The sequence below is a fragment of the Pangasianodon hypophthalmus genome, chromosome 5 (genome assembly GCF_027358585.1).
Source record: "Pangasianodon hypophthalmus isolate fPanHyp1 chromosome 5, fPanHyp1.pri, whole genome shotgun sequence".
Taxonomy (NCBI): domain Eukaryota; kingdom Metazoa; phylum Chordata; class Actinopteri; order Siluriformes; family Pangasiidae; genus Pangasianodon; species Pangasianodon hypophthalmus.
In genome coordinates this window covers 5336754-5345716 of record NC_069714.1, presented here as the reverse complement: position 1 = coordinate 5345716, position 8963 = coordinate 5336754, and the positions used below count along the sequence as shown (strand labels likewise).

The window sequence follows — 8963 nt, the reverse complement described above, 5'->3', positions numbered from 1 at the left end:
GTGGAAATTCCTCGGTACGGCCGGTATGCTATTTACCAGACAAAGCAGATGATTGATGCTAGACATAAAGACTGAAAAGGAGTTAAGGGACATCCTATAGGTCTTTGCCTCACAAAAAAAATGACAAGTTAACCAAAATATGCAGTACATGAGGACTGGGTATGAATAAATGTTACATCTGCAGAATATTTGCACATTATCTTAGCTTATGCTGAACATTTTCCCGTTACTGTTTAAACCTTTCAAACATTGACAACATAAATAGAGGAAAAATGAAGTTGCTTGCGTAGGACCAGGGATCTGTCAGTATTAGCAAGTAGGAAAGTTCTCAGGTATCATCACTAATAAATGTTTTCTCTGTAGTATATATGCATATGATGAATGCAGCCAAATATGAATACATTATTTGGCTTGAACAGATAATATGTTTTAAAAAGAAAGAAATAAAGACACAAATAGGAGGCAGTCTATTCACACCTAGTTACACAAACAGGATTTTTTATTTTTTTGCTTTAATGCTTGAACAAGCGGTCCGATATGCCTCTGCCACTAAGCAGTGGCATTATGTTTTTGGGTTTTCCGTCCGTCTGTGTGTCCACCCGAGATTCTCGTAAGCGTAATATCTCAAACACAAGTGGCTGAATGTTTGTACAATTTATATGGAGTTATCACTGTAACCAGGAGATGACCTGATTCAATTTTGGAAATGATCCAAACATGGTCAAGGTCACAGCAAGGTCAAATGTCAGAAATAGTTTTCTTCAATAGCTTCTTTTATGTTTGAATTATATTTTAAGGGTATTTCTGGCATACAAATTAGTAACAAGAAAGACTAGACTTGTTGGCAGTGGAGGCGTCTCCGGCTACTAGGTTTTTATATATTGGGAAATAGAACCAACTAAATTCATTAGAAAATACTGTGGCCAGGAACAAACAAAAAATAATAACTGCATGAGCGAGATTAAAACAATTCCACATACATTTCTAGTTGAGACCAATTATGAACTCAGGTGATGTAGCTGAGGTTGAGAAACTGAGAGTGAGAATTCACAGACCATGCTGACACTGCTGGCATTTCTATCCCTGGGTTTATTTGGATGGACTGATAGATGGATGGATGGAAGGATGGAAGGAATGAAGCACAGAAGGAAGGGCTGATTGACTTCCTGGTTAAATTCTAATACAGATACAGGTATTTGGATCACTAACAGATACAGATAGTGGACTTGCCTTACATATTATCATACCATGTATTGAAAATGATTTTGTGAACCAGTTACAAAATAAAACATTAAACTAGGAGATGCTTTTGAGCAGATAAATTTGGGTCAGATGTTACCTGCACTTTAGCCTCCTGACTCATTATTAACTACAAGGTTAAGTCCTGTACTTTGATAATGCCATCTTTTTGACAATGCCCTGATTGTGTCTATTTTGTGTTATTTATTAGGTCTTTGTAAAACCAGAAAGATATTACTTTAGGGAACTAGCTGAAAATCACAGTGATTAATCCTCTTTTAATCCCCAACTGTATTTTACTGCTTTTAAATGGATATTCTGTTTGTCACTAAATGGTTAAGAATTTTATGCACATTTTCCAGTAATAGCCGTGGTTTATTGAGAATGATTTTTGCTGTAAGGTATGGCAGTTTGAGGTTCAGTTTTTGGCCCTAAGACAGGCACCGCTTTAATTTTTCTTCACATGTGAGTCAGTAAATCTCATAAAAATGTTTAAAAGTCAAGGTTGCCATAGAGACAAGCTACACAAGGTCAAGAGCATGGCGTCTTCAGGATGGAGAGAGTATGCTAGAGAGGAAAATGGGCACCGTTTTCTTCACAACTAATTGTTTTAATGATGATCTGTTTAATATTGCATTCATATTCATAAAGAACAGTATAATCCACAGAGATTATGAGCTAAAGACAAAGCTTGTTTCCATGCACTGCACTGATCTCAGAGCTCTTCCACAACACCGGGAAGGATTCTGCTATAAAAAGTCATGTTCTCTCATTAAAATGTACTTCATGATGCAGCTCAGTCAGGCAAGTCAGCCGTCTTCATCACGCAGCCCGAGTCTGGAGAATGGCCTGGATGGACCTCTTCTGAATTATTCAGAAGTGAAGTTGTCACAGAAGGGAGGTGCTGTGAAAATGGGTGCATTATGAAACTGCAGATTAGCTTTAAGACAGCTTGAGGGGTCAGCTGCCTGCCATTAAAGTTTCACACGAGATGTCACTCATGCAGTATAACCTCAGTCTACTGCCTCATACAGTCTCCTACATACACTTCATTTTCTCCTAGTCTCAACCTACACACAAACTCAAAAAAAAAAAAAAACTCCCAAAAAACTCCCCAGTGTGCTACATTATGCAACTTATAATGCATTATACAGCATATACCACTTTTTTGGTACCACTTCTTCTTTTTTTTTTCACATGAAAAGGCTTGTTGTTATAGGAAAATAATCAATGACAAGGTGGTGTGATTGTTTCCACCCCAATATGTACCAAACGTTTTTTATTCCTTTAATACCACAGCAATTTGCCAGTGCACTAGATGTTGGAGCGTGGTTGTGGGGATTTGTGATCATTCAGGTACAAGAGCATTAGTGAGATCAGACACTGATGTTGGATGAGGAGGTCTGGGGTTCAGTCGGTGTTCCAGTTCATCCCAAAGGTGTTCAGTGGGGTTGAGGTCAGGGCTCTGTGCAGGACACTCGAGTTCTTCCACTCCAACTGTACTGAATCGCCGGAGGTGAGTTGGGTAGGATCCATTAGCAGATAATCCAAAACAGCAGGCAGAAAACGTAGTCGAGAAACAGGTGGCAAAGTCCGATAAACTAGGAAGTCAAGCAGCGATGCAAACAAATCCAAAAAACACAAGGCAAAGGCAGAAAGCCGTAAACGTGAACAGGGTCAAGCACAAAAGACAACAAAACACTAAGGCAGAGAGAAAAGGCTCGGTAATGTCCTGAAAACAATACTTCGCATCCTAGTGTGGTGAACGCACTGTTTAAATGTCTGAAAAACCCTGGAAGTGTTCCTTGTGGGTAGCGTCAAAACTCGGGCAAGGGCTCCCTCTGGCAAATTGTAATGCTACAGTATACAAAGACATTCTAGACAATTGCGTTCTTCAAACTTTGGTGAAACAGTTTGGTGTAGGAACACATACGACTGTGATGGTCATGTGTCCACAAACCTTTGGCCATATAGTGTAGCTTGTCATGCTACCAAGAAATCAGAAAGCATAAATCCCTCTATCCTGAAGACTCTAGTGTGCTGGACAGCCTCTGACTGTCACAAAGTACCGACACTGGCGTCTCCTTCCACAAATAAACGTCTTCTTACAGACAGTTTTACTATATCACCCATTAGACGTGTTAATATATTAATTAAATTTAAAAAAAAAAATCTGCTTATTATTACTCTTATATTATGAAAAGCATCTGCCATACAAGTCCCTGTGAATTAGCTGTTACTATAGAAACACTGGTGTACAGTTATTTACCTTCCATGGTTAATTGTACGAAGATGTTGTTAAACCGAAATGCAGTAAAATGCTAACTTAGAGCCAAAACACCACTAAAATGAAAAATGAAAAACAGCACCAATGGTAATGTTCAGAGTTTGGCATCTGCCATAACAGCAGCAGGCATAAAGTCAAGCAACGTTACGACTCAGGATCAGACTATAATATGATGTAACTTCTGCAAGGATGATTCATGGTTAAAGCCACTTTGTGTTTCTTCAGAGAAATGGCATTTGTGCTGCTTTAGGAGGAAGTATTAATCAGCATCCTAGTGAAAACTGTAGTCATGTACATAAGCGTCTAAAAGTGTCTTCAGACAAGTGTGAAAAAAATCACATTTCTGCACTGTCAGTGGAAGACGAGCTTGATCTGAAACAAAGAAAAAACGAAAAATAGTCATACCCCCATACAGTCAGGAAATATTTTCTCTTTAAAATAAATTTGAAGTTCGAACACAGCATTCCCTGGATCTGGAACTTCAATGGCAGTCTAGAGATATCCATCACTCTGTGGTTTCTCAAAGAGCCAGCAGAAAAATCCCTTTGATTGTAGTTCACATGAAATTGGACTCCTAGCCCAAGTAATCCGGAGCTTATAGAGAGACTTGGCCCACACCCTCCTCCAGACATTTATGGGTCCGCAGAGACAGCTCCGTCACTGGGAAGGGCGCTCATTATAAACGGGTTTCACTGGAGTGTTATTGCATGTGACTGCGCCATCCTATTAGGCCCAAGCTGAAGGCCTCAGAGTGCTCTCCAGTTGATTTTGGAATAACAGTGACTTCACCCAATGGGCCAGACAAACATGGCCTTTGCCAAGGAGAACCTTTCAAATATGATCAGGATTAATGGATGAATATATGACGTTGGCGCCATTAGAGTGGGGTTGTGCTAGCATTAGCATGTAGGAACGGTTTACAGCTTGTGGTGTTATAAAGACTAAACCTGCACTATATTAATTCTCCTGTTTTTTCCTGAAGATAATACACTATGCTAGGAAGCTCTTTTGAGCTGGGTCTGAATTTTTCTTGGTATTTAGCTTTATATAATTAGCCAAAAGGGTTTGAAAACATGATCCTGCTTGTTTCCTCAGCCATTATGGCTGTGATAGCACAGTCACATGCTAATGTAGACTGATTTTTTTTGCCTTGGCTTTGGGCTAACAAGGTTTCAGCCACTCTATGAGCCCATCATTAAAGTGCTCATTGACAGGGGATCAATCTGCCATGGCAACTGCAGGAAGACAGAATGGAAATGGAGTAATCTTTGCACCTGACTGGCTGATAACGCGGCCTGTTCCACTTCCTGAGTGGCAGATGTATGGAAATCTGCTGTGTTCGAGATTGGAAATGCTAATGAGAATGTCTGCAAGGGAAATCGTCACTTTTGGCATGACGTGAAGTGCTTATCATCACACACACACACACATACACACACACACCCTGCTTCACAGTCAGGAAGAATAATATATACATATATATAATGCCAACAGCTGACCCTTACTTAGTGGTGAAAAAAAAATCAAGCCTGCTATTCTGTTACTAAAATCTATAGCAACATGGGTTTGCTACAGATTTGTGTCCAGATATAGTACATTGTTACTCCAGTTGAAAAATATTACATTTATTTCTTACACAAAACCTTGATGCTATGGTCAGTTGGTAAGCCTTACAGTGTAAGATCATTTGCTTACCCTGCTGAGCTTTGGTTCACACACTGAGCTGAGGTTCGTGCGTGGAGTTGTGCCTATAAAAAGTGAGAAAGTGAATTTCAGGCATGTAGTATATTCTTTATTGCATATATTTAATCAGTGAAGTACAAACACCAATCCAATGTCTAGAACTAAACTTCATTTAGTCATCTTCAGTAACTGCCTTTTCCTGGTCAGGGTCATGCTGGATCCTGAGCCTATCCTGGGAACACTGGGAACTCTGGATTCCAGTCCATTACAATACAATTCAATTTTATTGGTATAGTGCTTTTAACAATGGACCTTGTCACAAAGCAGCTTTACAGAAATATATACATTTCAGATATAAAGTTAAAATCTATAAATTTATCCCTAATGATCAAGCCAGAGGCGATGGTGGCAAGGCAAAACTCCCTGAGATGATATGAGGAAGAAACCTTGAGAGGAACCAGACTCAAAAGGGAACCATCCTCATCTGGGTGACAGCTGATTCATTCATTCACACATTCACACATTCATTCTCACCTAAGGGCAATTCATCTTAGCCAAACCTCCTACCAGCATGTTTTTGGGAAGGAGGAGGAAGCCCATGCAGACATTAGCACTAAGACCTGCTCTAATACCACAGTCTATGAGCTGTAAGACCACAGTCTTGGCTACTTCATGACTGTCTACAGCTTCGAAATACTATACCAAATTACAATTTCATAGAATTCAGATTTATGTTTTGGCACTTTATCAGAGTACATGTTGGATATGTGTTAGAAATGTCCACCTGGGATTATTGGTTGAACACCAAGCTCACAATGCTTGTCTAACAGACATATCAATATACTTCTTATAATCTGTTGTTTTTATCTACTCCTGACAGCTGATCAAACAACTTTAAAGAAATCCAAGATTGTTGTGATTATTAAAGCAGATGTAAGTGATGTTGGCATGTTTGCTAATTTGTACCAGATTTAGCCACTGAAGGATTCCATCCGCTCATTCCATCCAAACCTCTTCTCTCCATTCCAACCTCTCTCCAATGCCACTCACTCCAAAGTCATAAATGTTCGCAATACTGCGTGTGGTATCAAGTACCAGAGTGAATGCAGGCTTTTGTTCCATATACTGTAAGCAGTAGATATCAAGAAAGTTAGCAGCGCATACAATAGTGTTATCTCAACCTTCTAATCAACAGCCTAGAGCGCTAGCTCCTTAGCCAATGAATTAACTCGGTATGCATCTGTTGTTAGGATCATGTGACACAGGCGTTTAATTTTTGAAATTTCTTCTTTTATGGATTACTAAATCATGTAACGTTATTATACAAATGTAACAAAAACATTTATGGAAGCTTTAAAGTCTTCACTTGTTAACATGACTCATTGTTAATACAACAATCATTTGAAAAATAGCTTATTTATACAAAAACAGTGAGAGTTCAGAGGAAGTGTCCCTCCTACACATTATGTGTTCTTTGCTATTTCTTTGCTCAGTGCTCTGTTCTGTGCGAAAAGCGCTATATAAATTAAGCTGATGATGATGATGATGATGAGGAGGAGGATTATACCAAAACCTATTCAGCAAAAATAATTACCTGTCAAGCAGAAGCAAAGCAAGCTCAGTTTTCATTTTATTCAATCCCTTTGAATTTCTCATATCTCTCCAGTACTCGTTGTTTTTTTAATATGTTTGTAGTGTAAGTGATGGTGAAGCTTGAACTTTTTTTGAACTTTTTTTCCCCTCTGCCATGGCATCCACTAGATGCATCTGTAACTAGGGTTTAGCCTAACCCTAACCCTACTGCACCTAAGCTAGCACTTGGCTTCCTGCTGATAAACAGGCAAAAAAACTGGTAGGCCTGGAAGATGTCTTCTTTAATTTTACCCCAGCAATTTGCTAACAATTTCAGTTTTTTTTAAAAAAATTATTAAAGAACTGCACATCATACTTTTTCATCCATTTACAGTTACATGTAGTATTGAGGAAAACAAGTCTGTTCATGTTATCACTTATGCTATAGCAACTATAAACAGTTGCTTCCTCACTGGCCTCTTTTTCTGTTTGCTTGAAGTTCATATGACAAAAATGCAGCTTGTCATGTTACTGAGAAACCAGAAAGAGCAAAGTTTTCTGTCCTGAAGACTTTCCAGTGGTGGAAAACCTACTGTTACAAAGTTCTAACACCTGACCCTCTTTCCATTAAGGTTAAATAAATGTCTTTTCACAGAAAAGTGCACCGTATGAATAACTATAAGTTGTTGTTTTTTTTGTTAAAGAACACTTTTTAGATCTGTTTTAATCTTAGATTACATGCAGCATCTGTCAAACAAGTTCCAGTGAACTAGCCATTACTACAGAAGTGATAACATGTTAGAACGAGCATATTCTAAACAATTTGATTCGAGGAATACTCAGTAACCACTGTGACTTTTTTCAGTAACTACAGTGAAATTATTGAAAAGTTTGTACTTACAAAAGACAGAAACACAAGACTGGGTCCAATGAAGACTCCTGAGAGTTAATTAAGGGGTTGAACATTTTTTATATGCTTCTGCTCAAAATCGAAAATTTGCCACATGAGAATTTTGATTGATATCTGGTAATAAAAAGATCTGGCAAATTTGGAACCACCACTGAGTGTAATGTCTTGTGTAATACCTGTTACAGAGGTCATGTAATGAGTTTTACAGCAACAGGTTCACTTACGTTACTTAAAGCTACCTCATCTTATTTCTCCAGTTAATGTAGCTTAGATTTGAATGCAGGGCTCAGATTTTAGCCAGGGAAACTCTCTGTAAATGGAGAAAGCAGAATCGGCTTCCTGTGCGCTTTTCAAAAGTCTCCAAAGATATAAATGGGCCAATATGTGTAAATAAATCTTAGCTGATCGCTTGGATTTTTGGCTCCGATTCGGAGGCGTTCCGATAAAGCCTTGGGTAATCGTTAGCATGTGGGGGTATTACACCCATACTGCTTCCTGAGTGAAGTCTCGCTACACACTCTATCGTCACACACACACACACACACCCTGAATTTCCTCTCTGAGACATATAATGAGTTCCACATGGTGGCTTTGACACCATTTCTTTACAGCTGATGTAGGCCAACCCATGCCATTAGGTTTGTTTATTTGAACGCTTGCAATCTTTGTAGTTTTGTTTTTCCTTAACTAATACAGTGACTCATTTCCCCATGAAGGTCAGAGAAATAGACTGATTTATTTTTGTTGCAATCATGTTGGTTAGTAAAAAAACTGGACACTGAACATCCCTTATCACCCCAGCTTGGACATCAGTCAAGTTAATATGTTATCTTTTTTATGTAGAATCAAACTTTTTTTTTTTTTCATTTTTGTAAGGCTAAAAATATACACTACAAAACAACATTATGCAGTGGACAAATAGTATTTTGGTTATGTCAGGCCTGTTTACCCAAGTATATTAAATTCTGGGATCAAATGACTTACAAACTAGAAATGCAATTCTGGACCAGCCGAAGCAGCCCCCATCTTGCTTGCCTGAAGGCTGCGTGGGTTTCTGGATGGGAGAAAGTGAGTTTAATTCTCGTGAACGTACAAACCTTGGTGTGGGGGTGTGATGGATCGATTCACTGGATGTAGATGGAAGAAAGTGATGAAGCTTGGTGCTGGTATAGGTTTAGTATGGAGGCCCTTGGCTAGATTGTCCATCAATGCCAAATTGCTTGCTCTAGGCTCCATTAGCCAAAGCTGTTAGGACCAGGTGAGTAGGCGACT

General features: G+C 38.8%; 1 long non-coding RNA gene across 1 annotated transcript in view; it reads right to left on the bottom strand.

Moving 5' to 3' along the window:
* The window catches only part of LOC113535012 (uncharacterized), a 31414-nt gene that overhangs the window by 4523 nt on the left and 17928 nt on the right, over nt 1-8963 (bottom strand). The window contains exon 2 of the long non-coding RNA XR_003403553.3: nt 5222-5274. This is a non-coding gene — a long non-coding RNA (uncharacterized LOC113535012). The remainder of the gene's footprint in view (nt 1-5221; nt 5275-8963) is intronic.